The 16,560-nt window shown below is 38.4% G+C and overlaps 1 pseudogene; it reads left to right on the top strand.

The window, feature by feature from the left end:
- The first annotated feature begins 4,274 nt into the window (after nucleotides 1–4,274).
- The window catches only part of LOC145793625 (2-alkenal reductase (NADP(+)-dependent)-like), a 55,560-nt pseudogene continuing 43,274 nt past the window's right edge, over nucleotides 4,275–16,560 (top strand).

The following is a 16,560-nucleotide window of genomic DNA, read 5'->3' on the forward strand; positions in this document are numbered from 1 at the left end:
AATTGCTTTGTGACCTTGAAAAATCTGAAATTGAAATTGTTATTGTTTTGCGAGAACAAGGTGGAACAATAGCTGCTATTTCTGCTCAACCGGCACTAATTGAAGAAATTAAAGAGAAACAACAATCGGATGACTTCTTGAAGAAGATCATCGAAGAAAGGGAAACTAAACCAAGACCGGGTTTCAAATTTGAAAATAATGTACTGAAATTTCAAGAAAGACTGTGTGTACCGAATGATACTTAACTTAAAAGAAGAGTTTTGCAAGAAGGGCACAATTCAAAACTGTCTATCCATCTAGGGAATACAAAAATGTACCAAGATTTGAAACTAAATTTCTGGTGACCGGGAATGAAGAAAGAAATCGCCGATTTTGTATCAAAATGTCTTCATTGCCAACAAGTTAAAGCCGAACATGAACGACCCGCAAGCTTATTGTAGCCCTTACCCATACCGGAGTGGAAATGGGAACATATCACCATGGATTTCATTGTGAGATTACCTTGCTTCAGTAAAGGTATGGACTCAATTTGGGTTATTGTTGATAGACTGACTAAATCTGCTCACTTCCTACCTGTTAAGACAATTTATAATGCGAACAAATTGGCTATACTCTATATTGATGAAATTGTTAGACTGCATGGAGTGCTTGTGTCCATTGTTTCTGACAGGGATTCGAAGTTTACATCAAGATTTTGGCAAAGCTTACAGACTGCATTGAGTACTGAATTGAGACTGAGTAGTGCTTACCATCCTCAGACAGATGGCCAGTCAGAAAGGACCATCCAGACTCTGGAGGATTTACTGAGAATGTGTGTCCTTGATTTTTAGGGAAACTGGGAAAGCCATTTGCCCTTAGCCGAGTTCGCCTACAACAACAGTTATCATTTAAGTATTGGTATGCCTTTCGAAGCATTATATGGCAGAAAATATAGGTCTCCAATTTGCTGGGCAGAAGTTGGAGATGGCCTTTGCTCGGGCCCGAGATTGTATATGAAACGACTGAGAAAGTAAAACTGATACAACAGAGACTGAAAACTGCACAGAGCAGGCAGAAAAGTTATGCTGATGTCAGAAGACGAGACAGAGAATATGAAGCAAGTGATCACGTGTTTGTGAAAGTGACACCGATGAAAGGCCAGACTCGTTTTGGAGTCAAAGGCAAGTTAGTGCCGAGATATGTCGGACCGTACGAGATTATTGAGAAAATCAATCCGGTGGCGTATCGAGTAGCGCTTCTTCCTGAAATGGAGCATATGCACAACGTCTTCCACATCTATGTTGAGGGATTACCTCCGGGATCCTTTCCATGTGATAGAACTTACTCATGTAGTACTGAGTGATAACTACACTTATGAGGAACGGCCTATTCAGATTGCAAACAGACGGATCAAGAAGTTGAGAAACAAAGAGATTCCGTTAGTGAAAGTCGACTGGCAAAACCATGGCGGCGTGTATGCCACTTGGGAAAGGGAAGATGACATGGCTAAAAAATATCCTGAACTGTTTCCACTGAATTCTGTTTTCTTCCAGAATGAAGGTAATTCGAGTTTAGAGGACTAAACTCTTTTTAAGGAGGGAAGACTGTAACAACCCTCACCACTGTTTACCGATAAACTACCGATTATTGCTAAACTGAGACTGATTATAATTGGTAATTGAACTGATTGAAATACTGGACTGACTGACTGGAATCTGAAACTGAATTGATTAAGTATATCTGTTATATTGCATTTCTATCTGTTGCCTGTTTGATTATCTGTTCATGTTTTATGTTTAAATTGTCAAATTGAAGGCCTTATCGGCGGCCGAACTAGAAATTGATTGATGTTTTACGATCATCATAATTTATGTGATTTTATGGTGTATTTATCTGAAATTCGATTTGGTATGGTTAAATTAGATTAATTAAGGTTGAATAGCATTGTTAGGCTTATTTACAAACTTGCCCTATTAGTGGACCACTATCTAGCATCTATTTGAGCCTTTATACAGTCAGACAAACATTTTCATCAGCCTATTTTCTTGAGAGCAACCGACCAAGAGAGAGTGAGGGAGAGAATTGAATTGTCATTGTTGATTTGTTTAGAAACTTGAAGGAATTGAAGGTTGATTTCAAAATTGTGTTTCCATTCTTGAACTACAAGACCTAAGGTAGTGTAACTACCCTCTTGTTTGTGAATTCAATTGATTCTTGCATGGTTTTAGAGCAAGTTGAAGTCTAGAGCCAAGTTATGGCTCTTAATTGTTGAATTATAGCTTAATTCATGCATGCATGCCTATATTATTGAATTTTGAGTTGATTCCATGGAAAATTGTTACAGACATGCTCATATTTATGTTAAGTCCATGAATTCATCTTGTCTTTGAAGATATTAGCTCAATAGAGCATGTATTTGAGGCTTGTAAGTTGTTTAATTTCATGCATGTTGCATGTTAATCTTGTTCATGAAAATTGGTTTGAAACTGGGTTTAATTCCCTTACCTTTGGGCCTTGATTTTACAAATTGAGCTTTGAATCCTGTTAAACTATGAGTGTTGAAGTGTTTTCCAGGAAATGGGCCCAAAGGAATCGAATTTGATACCTTTGTAGCTGAACTTGAGCTTGAGGTTCAAATCTGGGAATTCCAGATTTTGAACTCACGCTCGAGCGGGGTGACTGGCGCTCGAGCGTGGAAATCATGCTCCCAGCATTTTGTTCTGTTTTTAAGTTAGCTCGAGCGGGGTAATTTACGCTCGAGCGTGACCTTGGGTCTTACGCTCGAGCGGATGTCGAGCGCCCAATTGAGCGTGATTTTCACCTATCCAGCACTTTTGACTGTTTTGCAGTACGCTCGAGCGTCTAAGTCTGAGCTCGAGCAGAAACCTTTGTCTGCATGTCCGCTCGAGCGAATTAATCTGCGCTCGAGTAGGACCCCTGTTTTCTGAAAATGCTTTTAAAGTGCACATTTTCATCCTCATTTCATCCTAGGCATCCTTAGGCCTAGTTTAAGGCATCTTAATGAGGATATAGATGTAGAACACACTGAGGCAAATTAGGGATTAAATTATTATCTTTCCCAACTGTGTAGCTTAGTGCGTGTTCAATCTATAAACTGTGTAGGGTTGGCGACTGGGGACGCGCTCTAGCCTAACTGTAGTCCAGAACTCTGTGAGTAACAACTGTGTAAAGATATGTTCAAAAATGATTATCTTCTGAACAATTGAACTGTACTATTTCTGAATTGATACTGTTAATAGAATGAATGTATCTCCTCTATTCTGAACTGTATTGTGGCATCCTTAGCAACTACTGTTACTGATTGTTACTGTTATAGAGATCTCTGTCGGTTCCCTTGTTGGAACCACTACTCTCTACTGATTGATGACCATCATTGACTGTTCGCATCATTGACTGTTCGATCTTTCAAGACCTACTGTTTACTGTACTGTTATGCTAATGGATGTACCACATATGACTGTACTGACTGAACGACTGAAATACTGATTTAAGGAACTGTTTTCATTACTGTAAGGACATTCATTCTAAATCTCTTTACGCATTAAGTTATTCACTGGGCTTTAGCTCACTGTTTATATATATATGCAGGTGTACAGGCACCAGACCGCGGCTAGAAGCGTCGAGGTAAGCTCCAATTTTGTCAAGCCAACCACTATGCCTCACTGTGAGGTTCCGAGCCTGTCAAGCTATGGCTTAGGGGTGTTTTAATTTCCCCCGTCTGTCTCTGTAACTGTTTTGTTAACTATATAGACTGTTATTGTACTGTTTAGTAGGGATCAGGTCCCTGATCTGGATGATTATGAATGTCGTACATACTGTTCTGCACTGTGTATATGTGTATATGAAAAGTCTTTTTGGCATTCAGACTGTCACAGCTCATTGGACATTGTTTATTTACTGTATTAGCTTCCGCCAGGCCCTTGTACTCTGTTTTACTGTATTACTGTTAAGCAGGCCTTCGGTAATCTCGGATTACTGGCCGGTTACGGTGCTAAACCCATAGGGGCGGGTTTGGGTTGTGACAAAACACGCCTCACGATTTGTTCCTCTCCCACTGGGAGAAAAGGCCTATGCAAGGTAAGAAGAGCCAGCCTGCTTATAAAGTGGGAAAGTAGACCGATGTGGGATTTCCCGTACACCAACAATAATACAGAACTCTAAAAATAAAATTCTAACGTGACAAAGTAACAAAAAGAAAAAACAAAAAAACAAAAACATAAGTCAAAACATCACTTGAGACATGGTGGTGAAGACGCCATTCTATTAGAGCTCTTCTCTTCCTCTAGCTCCCAAACATTTTCTATCTATATCTATATCTGTATCGTCAAATCTCATTAAGAGAGAGAGAGAGAGAGAGAGAGAGAGAAAGAGAGAGAGAGAGCTTGATTTGTTGGTATGGAGGTGGTGGAAGAGGAAGTAAGCAACAAAAAGATCATTCTTAAGGGGTACGTGAGTGGTTTTCCCAAAGAGTCAGACATGGTGGTGAAGACTGGTACCATTCGTCTCCAGCTTCCAGAGGGTTCGAAGAACGCCATTCTAGTGAAGAATCTCTACTTGTCTTGCGATCCTTTCATGCGTGGCCGCATGAGGAAGATGGAAGATAGCTACGTTGAGTCCTTTACTCCTGGTTCTGTAAGTCAATTTTGAAACTATATATGTATATATTATATATGGAGAAACATTTGATTGGAAGAGATCTAGATTGTTTGATAACTTTGGGAAATTGGGGGTGTTTTGGTAATACTCTGTAGAAGAGGACTAAGTGGCTATGTTAAATTTTATATTTTAATCTTGGGCAAATTTATCCTTGTACACATACCCTTAACGTTTGAAAATAATCATATAATCTGAACGTGGTTTGTAAACGGAAGTGTACCGACAAATATTTTGTCTAACTTAAGAGCTTCTGTAAAACGCGTTGCAGACATAAGGGTTATATGTTCATTTTTAAAGTTGAAGACGTAAATCGTACTTGGAATAATGTATAGAGCCTTTTTTTTTTGGTTAACAAATAAAGTAGGGCAATGATACATCCCTCTAATTTTGGAGCTCTAATTGAGCTTTAATGATGTGGCAGGAAATAAAAAAAAAATTATAAAAAAAAAATCAAGGTCAAAACATCACATCACAGTGGGGTCCACTCTCATTAGAGCTCATTAGAGCTATTTTATTAGAGTTTCCAGTCATTTTTGAATAAAGTATAGGGGTTAAGTGCATCTTGCTTTCCAAACAAATGATGACAAAAATTTAGGAGTATTTTAGTCTTTTTTTATTAACCGTTCGTTTGGCAAGAAGAGTTTGGGGCTTTTTTGGATATTTTAGCCACAAAAGACAAAATAGGCTATTTTAGCCACAAAAAATAAAACATCACATCCAACCCATAATCATTACACTCTTCTCTCACAAAAAAAGTCAAAAAGCCAAAAAGCCCTTCCCAAACTAAGCTTTTTAGCCCAGGCTAAAATAGCCAAAAAAGCCAAAAAGCCAAAAAGTCAACCCACTTCCCAAACGGAGGCTAAATCATTTTTAATCCACAAATCACAAGAAATTATGTGGTCATTTTCAAACGTTACGAGACAAACCGCATATCACTCAAAATACAAAATAGATGAGGATAAAATGAAGTTGGCCCTATAATCTTTTTATCATGATCCCAACTGTTGATGATGTCCTTTTTCTTTTTTTCTATTTGATGGGATGAACCTGGATGATTATTATAGTAGAAGAATAGAAATGGGTATGTCAAAACCTACAGAAGCTGTTGAAATTTGGGGAATTACGAAACTGTCGTAACAAAACTCGCAAATTGCTCTCCAATTCCACTTACTAGTCTCTCGCGATGTTTAGAATTTAGGTTATCATCACAAATATTTTGTATGATTCCCAATTTTTATTTATTTATTTTTTAGAGTTTTAATTATGTTGTAACCTATCCCAAAAAACTCCTTCTGGACTGCTAGAAATGGACCGGAGGAGCACTTTTTTTTAGACAGAAAAAATTGAATTCAAATTTGAATTAATTTTGTTTAAAAAAATAATATTGAAAAAAATTTAAATAAATTTAGTTCAAAAAATTAATGTTAGAACTGACCTCACCCACAACCGCACTCGGCCAAACGGTGGTGCCGACGCGCGTGCGTGTTTGGTGGTTTGAGCCAAGGTTCACTTTATCCATAACTCCTCTCTTCTTCAAACTTGGGGTGCCCCTTGGTGCCCAACCCAAATTTGTCCACCTAGAGCTTATATAGTGGGTGTTTGGGAAGTGGCTATTTTAGAGGTTTTTTTTATTTTTTGGCTATTTTAATAGGCTATTTTAGTTTTTATATTTGGAAAGATAAGATGGATTTTTATTTGAATTGTGTATTGAAAAATGTATTTGAAATGAAGTTTGAAACTGAAATGACAAATTTGTCCCTAGCCTCATTTTTTCCAAAATAGGTTTAAAGAGGCAAAATTGTCATTTACTTCTGAAATGATGGGGTTGTCACTACTTCTCCCCACTGAGTGCTATATTTTTATTTTTATTTTTTTGTATTGGAGGCTATTTTAGCCTCAACTTTTGGTTCCCAAACACCCCATACATATACAAGCTCTCTAAAAGTTTCAATGTGGGACAAGCGTTACAAGGAAACCCACATTTTATTCTTTAATTGTCTATTCTACAAACCCGAAAACGATGTCAACTTCTCATTCACTCATAAATGGTTTTGACAAACCGTCTTCACTGTGTGTTTTACTGTACGGTAAGGAACACGGTCACCTCTTGAACCCACCCCAAAAGATGTGTGGGGCCCACTCAAATTTGGACTCAAAGTTGACTCAAAATAAGCCTATAAAACCATTATTTCCAACATGTTTTTCTTTCAAGATTCTGTCTTGTTGTCTCTCCCAAATTGCTGTGTAATGTTGCTGCTCTCTCCTAAACTTTTTTGTTTAGGCTGCTGTGATAGAGTTTCTTTATGCTGATGTGATATAGGGTTTAGGTTAATATTAATAGGTAGGAGTGGGTTTCTTTACGTAAGGACGGGAAAGTTGTTTTTGTTTTTTAAATCAGAAAATTAAGAAATACATTTAGTTAAAATATACGATCACATTTGTTTTTCACACCGTCTGATCAAAACAAAATGCATGTAAAAAAACATAATCATATATTCATTCATTCTCATAATAAAAATTAAATTAAAACAAAAGCAATGGTGTCAATTGAATAGTGAAATAAATGAAAAGAAAAGCAATGAAATCAATTGAATATTACTTACGGGAAAATAATAGCTGATTGTTGAAGTAATGAAGAAGGGCGGCAGTCGAAGTAAGGAAGTCAATTGAATAAAGAAATAGATGTGAAGAAAAGCAAGCATCAAAAAATTAAATGAAAAGAAAAACAAGCATTAAAAAAATAAGCCAAAAAGAAAAGCAATAAAGTCAATGAAAGATTACTCACAGAAAAAGTAGAGGTGAAAAATAAGATACGGCTGTGGAGGCGTAAAGGAAAAAATAGAATAAGTAAAAGATAGGATTTAGGATTATTTAAAAATGATGGGTGGGACTTTTTTTTCTTTTTTTTTTAAAATCAGAAAATTAAAAAATTTAGATTAGAATATTGAAACTCCCACAAAGTTTGTGGATTAAAAAGGCTTTTTCCTTATATAATAGATTTGAAAAATACATTTTAATATGAGAGTGGTATTCTTATAATTATAACTTATAATAATGAATGTTTTTGTTTAGAATGAAACAATTATAAAAAGTTATGAAAAAATTCTATTTACACATTTTAAAATTTTTATAATACCTGTTATGGTACTTATAAGGCAAGTTTTGCATGTGTGGAGGGCTTTGCACAATATCGTTAAAATTGCACCAAACTGCATCCAGTCGCGCATTTTTTCAACTCTGGCAGCGGATTGCGCAGGTGGGTGTTGCAGAAGTAGCAGTCGACGGTTTGAAAATCCCAACCCGCTAGGTAACCCAACCTGACGCGACAAATAATTTTGCAATCAAATTTGACGCTTCTGCTATGCTCTATACACATCCAGCAACCATTAGATTACGTCTACCATAAATGTAGATATAATCACACACAGAGAATAATTTCTCAATTAAACCTAATTGACCCCAAACATCTCATCTCATTCATCATCGTCGTGCCGCTGCTCTTCTCCATTCTTGTTTCTCTTCTTCCTTACCTTCCGATCAGCGCTGCCATAGCGTTTCTGTCAGCGCCGGTTGCCTTTCCGCCGCTGCTTTCTCCTCACCGCCGTTGCTCTCCGCTCATCGTCGTCGGTACGTGGCTCTTTTCTCTCTCTCTCTCTCTCTCTCTCTCTCTCTCTATATATATATATATATATAACTACTCATAATTTGGTTTATATGTATGCCGTATAAGTCTCTGTCTCTCTATATATAACATAACTACTCACAGTCTGGGATCACTAATGTTGTTGTTTTTTCTTTTTCTTTTTTAATTTTTTTTTAATTTAAAACTCATATTAATAATTTTTATTTATTTATTTATATTTGTTTGGGATTCACAACTCTTCTCATAACATTCTAATAAATTTCCAATACATTCAATAAATGGAGTAATGTTGACATTTTTGAGGATTAGCTCTAGAATTATGTTGGATATTGAATGATATATTTTTTTTTTAGTATTTATTGTCTTGTTAAATTATTATTGTATAATTTGTTAGGATGGTTGAATTTTTAGTTTATTAATTTGTTAATGTTTAATGTTATCTTAAATGAATATTTTAATTTTGACTATTTTAGTTAATTTATAAATTAAATCTTTTTACTCTTTGATTCAAATTCTGTAATTTAAATTATATTTTTTGTAAACTGTCAATCTGTCCAAACTGTCAAGGCAAATGCATCATTATTTGCTAATCAAATTGCAGATTTTTGGTAAGAAAAATGACAATTTTTAATGATACTTTTATTAATTTATTAACCATCATATGATTTTTATTTTTCTCCTAAATCACATCGATCTACACCGCGCACACCCTATGTGTGGGTATAATGAGATGTTAGTTGAGTACAATGGCCTTAGATAATATATTGGTTGCCATGACATTTCAAATGGCATTAGCTAATGTAAGGATTTTATTATTAAACGGACTAACTTGTTGATTGCTAATTGGCTAGCGCAAATTGAAAAAATTATGCAAATAGTCTTGGAATATTATGTGGTTATTCTCTCATCAATTGCTATTTATTATGTTTCTTTATTTTTTTTAATCACCTAACATAAATAGTTAATATCTCGCCATCTCTACCAATCATACTACTCTAGAGGATCACATGTCTATATTTTTGAATTATCGAATAATCACGTGTAATGCTATATATATCAATTGGTATACCAATTAGTGTATTAACCAATGATGTGACATAATTTTAGAAATTTTAAGTATTTATAATTTATATAATGAGTGATAATATCATAAAGTATATTGATACACTAATTGATATATTAAGTAGTACATGTAACATCACTTAACACCCATGCAATATAACAATTCTTACACAACCCAATCAATCCTCGTCACTTTCCAAAAAAAAATCAATGCTAGACATGTTATTTAATTTCAAGTTAGCCGTAGCATTGTCCAATTGCCGTTAATTGGGACCAACAAAAAAAAATTAAAAAAAAGAAGAAATGACTTTTGAAGACATCAAAGAGGAAACACAACCAAATGTGAACTCAATTTCGTTAATCAAAAGAGTCCTTTATAAATAAGAGACATAAGGCTTTCGGACGATACTACTTGTAAGGTCAGGCTCCAAGCTCAATTGGCTGACATCTCCACAAGCTCAAGAAAAAGAATATTTCATTACAACAACATTCATACAGGAATTTGATAGGATTTCGTACCTTCAAACATTTGGGAAGAAACTAAAATAAAATAAACCAATTTTTTATTTGGCTACAAACATCTGGTGGGGTGCCAGAAGCAATTTCTTGATTGACGCTGCCAATTTCACTCTGGAGGAATTCCACTTTCGATTTGTGAGAATTTCATTCAATAAGGTGACTAAAATCCATATGAAGTGGTCTTATACTTCCCTTTCTCTCATCTTTAACCTCTTAATTCCACATCAGGGTGAATTTGAGATAGTAAAATTAAAGGATGAATCATTTTTCTTTTTATAATTACAAAGACTCATATATTTTTGGGGAATTGATCCATAAATCCAAAAATGTGGAATTGTAATCTAATCAGTCTTGTGTGAGTGATTTTTCGACTACACTGTCGAACAGGTACCCAGCTGGAGAGCACCGGCAAAATAGATTAAGCCCGAACGAACTGCAACAAAAAGAGAAGATTCCGAGAGTGGCTCGTCCACCCGGGGGTACTTCGATGATCAAGTCAGTACTCCATATCTCTCAAAAATAACCAATAGTGCTTTAACTCACTAGACAGAATACCAAAACCATACCTTAGACCCATGGGGGTGCTTCTCTTTTATAGCCAATACAATCCTAGTCCCAATAGGAGCCTAGCCCTAATGGACTTAGGATTACTGCTAATCTGGGACTCCCAGTGGGATTAGGATAAACTCTCTAAGAGTCTTATTTTTACCCAAATTGAAGTCTTCTCCCAATGTAGGACTCTTGTCCTATATCCACTTATCTCGGATTCTAGTATTCTTGTAGATAACCTCGGCTTAGCCAAGATCATCTCGGCATCATGATCAAGACATGTGGCACCTCCGCTGACACTTCGGTGTCATCTCGGCCACGTGTTGTCATTCAAAATTTATGTCCCCACAACTGCCCCCTAGGTTCTATTACCTCGGCATTCTGAGGTGATGGAACCTATATCGGTACTTCCTTCCAGTACATCGGCTTAAAGTATCGCAGCCGAGATTTAAGGCCGACATGTCTCTTTAAAGAACAAGAATTCCAAGAACCCGTTCACGCGTATGAGCTGTCATACATAATCTCGGTTCAACTTTAATTTGGAAACTTTTCTCAAGTTTCAACAAGTGTTCGAGCATCTTCTCGGTTTAACTCAGCTTGTAAATTGTTACAAATTTCAACAAGTGTTAAACAATGATCTCGGTTTAACTTCAACTTGTAAATTGCTACAAATTTCAACAACTGTTAAACAATGATCTCGGTTTAACTTCAACTTGTAAATTGCTACAAATTTTAACAAGTGTTAAACAATGATTTCAGTTTAACTTCAACTTCTAAATTGCAACAAATTTCAACAAGTGTTAAACAATGATCTCGGTTTAACTTCAACTTGTAAATTGTTACAAATTTCAACAAGTGTTAAACAATGATTTCGGTTTAACTTCAACTTGTAAATTGTCCACAAATTTCAACAAGTGTTAAACAATAATCTCGGTTTAACTTCAACTTGTAAATTGCTACAAATTTCAACAAGTGTTAAACAATAATCTCGGTTTAACTTCAACTTGTAAATTGTTCACAAATTTTAACAAGTGTTAAACATCATCTCGGTAAGCTCTTCTCTTCTCGGACTTAATCATCTTAGGCCGAGATCTTGTCTTCTGGGATCTGGGATCCAAGATCTAGAATCCGGGATATGCTTACTTGGGCTGAGCTCTTGTCTTCTCATATCCAGTGTTATCTCGGCTTCGCTACGGCGAGCCATTTCTCTTCTCTGGTTTGGACGCCTTTGTCCTCGGCGTGTCCTCCTCGGCTCTGTTATACTTTTTATCCTGGCCATCAGCTCCTCCATGCTTTTCGGCAATGTCTTTGCCAGTGATTTTCAAAGCAGGCAATCATCATTCAAGCCGCTTTTAAACGACACAACCGCCACCTCTTGGTTGCATCCTGGTATTCGGTTGAATACCTCATAATACTTTTTGGCATAGGCCCTAAGGCTTTTATCCTCGCCGATCTTCAGGGCCATTAGGGCGTCCACCCTCAATGGCTGTAGCTTGTTTGTCATGAGCCTGGCCACAAACATCTCGGCCAGGCCTCCCCAGGTTTTCACAGTTCCTTTCGGCAACTTGTGAAACCAATCCGATGCAATTTCTCCGAAGGATGAGGGGAACACCTTGCAGAGCAACGACTCGTTCTCGGTGTGCAATGCTATCGAGTTCAGGTACAAGCCGACGTGAAGGTTGGGGTCCGACTTACCGTTGTAGATCTAGAATCTCGGCATGCTAAACCTTTTCAGGGGCTCAAATTTGTCCAATTCTACCGAGAACGGTGTCCTCAGCTTGACAAGAGAGGTCACCTCGGCATCTTGTCGTTTTCTCTTGAGGTAATCCCTCAGATCCTCCGTGGTTCATCTAGGAGCTCGGCTATCTCCGGATTTCAGCCTCTTTGGTGCACTACTTCCTGTGTCATTGCGAGTCTTTTTGGACCTCCCTCCATTGGTCGCGTCGAAACAGAGTTCCTTCCCCTAAACATGCCGATATTCTTTGGAGTCAGCTTCCTTGGTGCGATGTGTCCTTTGTGAATGTCCCTTTCTGGATTCTCCTCGTCCGACCTCCCTTGAAGGCCGGTGAGAATGTTCCTTGGTCCTATCGTGCTGAGGAGTCGTAGGAGTTGTCTTTTGTCTCCCTGCCTGGGCATCTTTCTTGGTTGCTGGAGTCGGCGTATCTTGTGACAGGAACGGTGGCTGCATGACGTTGTTCTATATCATGAAATTGACAACCATTTGCAAGTCCGCCAATTTGTTTGCCATTCCCTTTATCTCGTCGTCCCTTCGTAAGCATCTTTCTTTCCATACCTGGAGGTCGTCCTCGTTATAATACTCGCTTCGATTTGATTTCTTCGGCACGTCGTCCTCCTGGCCGACGTCCTCTTCTCCGTGATTCTTATCACGAGTTTCTTCGTTGTAGTTGTCTTCTTCGACGTCAGGGTCAATATGTTTCCCATTCTCAGTAGGGGTGTGTAGACACCCCATTTTTGACCGTCCTCAAGACTTGGACGTCACCGTTTGAACACTCGGTGATTATCCATGTTTGTGTTCGTTTGGAGTTCCCGGAGGTCCCAGCTCGCGCGCCCTACCTCAGGATCTCCGAACTTGACCGTTTAGTGTCCGGTTTTGCACCGAACACTTGTGTTTTGCCTTGGGAGGACAGGATAGGGCTTGTAGACCAGCCCCACACACCACCGGCAGTGGCTGAAGGCCGTCGGCTGGCCTCTTTCTTCCATCGGCACTTTTGTTTGCCGGTCGGCACACTTTATTGCCGGTCAGCATAATTTGTTGCCGATCAGCACTGTTTTTTGTCGAAATGACATTTTTGGGCAGCCGACCACTGTTCATCCACTTTTTGGAGATATTTTGTGCCAGCTGTGATAGCTGGCACCAACTCCTTCCCCCTCCATACACGTGTATGGAGGGATTTCCCTCTAGCCAAGCTTGTTGTATAAGCTTTGCAAGAGGGATTCCTATAAGAGAGGGGCTTTCCTCTTGGTTCTAGGTTAGAAAAACAGAAGCAAAAACCAGCCCTTAGCAATATAGATACATATTATCTCTATACCTCCCCCTCTCTCCTCCTTTGTGTGTGTTTTTTAGCTCAAAAGGTGTGTTTTACCTTACTTTTGCACCATTACACACACCATTACACCTTACTCCGAGATTGAGGGACTTGGAGGAGTTGTTTCTTGAGTTTTGGACTGGTTTTGATCTAAAGAAGGAGGCTAGACCATTTGTTCTTCAAGGGTTCTTCAAGGGTGAGCATCTTCCTTTTTATTCCCCAAACTTGCATTGGTTTTCTACCTATTTTGTTTACTGTTTTAGCTCTTGTGTATAACATGAAAAAGGCTTAAATTTTCCTGCTCTAGCACTTTCATTAAGGTCATTTTGTGGTTTGAGTGCAAACTCACCCTCATAGGCCTTGTTTGGTCTATTTTGGTGCCTCTTTGATAAGGTTTTGTTCACTTCAGCATTTTGTTCTTTTCATCACTAAAAGTCAGTGTATTTTAGTGTCAAAAAGGTTGGTTTGAAGTCTTGCATAGGGGAGGGACACCCCTCTCCCTTTATGGTTTTGTTTCCTTGCTTTTTGGGCTCAAAGGGATAGCATGTGTGCTTGTTGTTTCTTGGCTTCATTTCAGTATTTTTTTAGGCATCTTAGGTCATATATAACCTCTGTTTTTGGTCGGATTTGGGCCCCCTTGTATGCTTGTAATACTTGCTTTGTATTGCTCCATCTTGCTTAGAAATACATCCCATGATTAGGCCATGATTCTTGTGAGAGTTGGTTTAGTTCCATGAAGTTCTTAGTGATGTTTTTCCATGCTTAAGGTTTATTGGTTATCCATTTAGTCATGCTTGACATGTTTGTTAGGGTTGCTTTGTATTTTAGCTTAAAAGCTTTGAGCATGTTGACCTCTAACATGTATGTTTGTGATTATCCTCATGATTTGACATCATCTAAGGACCACATTTTAGTCCAAGAATCATGCTTGTATGTGTGCATGCATGGCCTCTTTCATACCTTGAGGGTGTATCCTCTTATGCCTAGGAGTGAGCCTTAGCGCATTCGTTTCATGGGGGATACTTTAGCTGCCATATTAGGAGTTTTGGGGGTCCTATTTTGCATGCCAAAACTCTGTTTTTACTTGTTTTGATCATGCCATGAGGGGTCATGTTGGTGGAGGGGAGTTGTCTCCTTTTGTGCCTTAACTTTGGGACCATAAGTTTGCTTGTTAACATAAGTTGATTGTTCATCATTTTGAGCACTTTTGGCCACTGTTTTGAGAAGGGTGAGGGCCTGCCCCTTTGCCATTTTAAGCCCTCTTGCATGCTTACTCCATGTTTGTTGCATAGTTGTTCCATTAAGCCTTGTAGCTTATCAATCCCATGGTCAAATTGGTCCATGTTTGCACCATTTTTGTACCTTGTGTGCTTAGCATCGTACATTTGTCATGATTGGTTGCATGATGTTTGTTGTGCTTTATATCTTGGTGGCATGATACATTTGAGCCTTGTTGAGCATTACATGCATTGCATTTACTTGGTTTGGGGTGTCAAACTAAGTTTGGGAATCAAGGACCATTCATACTTCAAGTGATGCAATGTGCCTCGATTCCCGGTCATCGGGCCCTTTGACTCCAACTTGATAAGGCCTCGGTTTTCGTGTTGTTTGTTGCATACATCCATAAATTTAGTGGCAAATTTGATCCCTTGAGTCATCATGCAACATTGATGGCTCAAAGGTCGAAGGTCATGCTTCTTTGAGTTCAAAATATGATAAGAAGTAGGACCATGCTTACATGTGTCCAAGAACTCATGCCATGCACTGTCTGTTCTCTGTTTTGCTGTCAAATTGTCTTCTGCAGGAAGTTTCTGCCGACCGGCAGAATTTAGTGCTGACCGGCACTATCTGGAGTGCCGATGAATCCGATAAAGTGCCGATGGAAATTGAGAAGTGCCGGTGGTAATTCTGTCTGGCCGGTGGTGCTCTGCTGGATGCAGGGAACTTGCTCCAGTGCTTTGGTATTTTTTTCAGAAAGACGAGGCAGTACAAACAGAGGAGGCAGGGGTACGGTACGGGTTTTTCGGGCGAGCGAAGTTCCGAGCATGCATCATCTGTGCACCCCGAGGCAGAGGCTGTGGCCACCCTCTTCTTTCTTTTGCTTCCTTTCTTTTAATTAATTAGGAAATTTTGTAATATTTTCATTTGTTCATTATTTTGGGACTGTAATATTAATTCGAACCCTCTGAGTGAGGGCAAATCTGTAATAAGTGTGGGTGAGTGTGTGTATGTCTTCCAATCCCCATTTCTTTCTTCCCTTTTATTTACCTGCTTATGATGGTAGATTAGGGCATTTTTGAAATTAGCATACCTTATGATATGCATGCGTGCATTCATGCATTTGTTGACATGCACCAGGCTCGGTACATCATACTAACCGCATTCGTATTTTCAAATTTCAAAATTGAATACATGAATCAATTGGTTGCATATCACATGCCATGCTTAGGTTAGCCGAGCCTACTTCAATTGCATCCCGTATGTGTTGCATTAGTCAATCTAACATGAACTAGGACATGCATGTTTGCTAACTAGTTTACTGTTTTGGCGCGGAGTACAATGTAAGTATTTATGTTTTAGCATCCCACATGCGTGTGAATGTTGCCATGATAGCATGATTACCATGAGGCTAGCTGCTTTATGTGAGATAAACTGCTTGAATGCCTGTGGGTGGAGGCCAAATTACTTAAATTGGGATAATGCATTAAAACTATGAATTTTTTTTAAGCCCACTAGATAGTGGCAAAATCATCTTTTCCAAAAGCCCGCTTGAGGACGGCAAACATGAAATGTTTTTGTTCCAATTTGGGCGATTTGGTCTATACTTGTTTGCTGCGCGCACAACATAGTAATTCTAGGTTAATAATTGGTTTAAGAACACATAATGTTTTCAAAAACGGATATCACGGTTAGTAGAGGCCGGTCTTCGGACCGGGCGAAAGGGGGTGCTCATAGCTGACCTTCCCCGATCGTACCCAAGCTCCCGAGCCGAGACAACTCCGGTGATGACGGACATGTGGCCTTCGGCACCGAGTCAGGGTTTCCTAAATTTCCCCATTTTAAAAATATTTAGGTGGCAACTCT

The sequence above is a fragment of the Camellia sinensis genome, chromosome 6 (genome assembly GCF_055761805.1).
Source record: "Camellia sinensis isolate YWXY chromosome 6, ASM5576180v1, whole genome shotgun sequence".
NCBI lineage: Eukaryota > Viridiplantae > Streptophyta > Magnoliopsida > Ericales > Theaceae > Camellia > Camellia sinensis.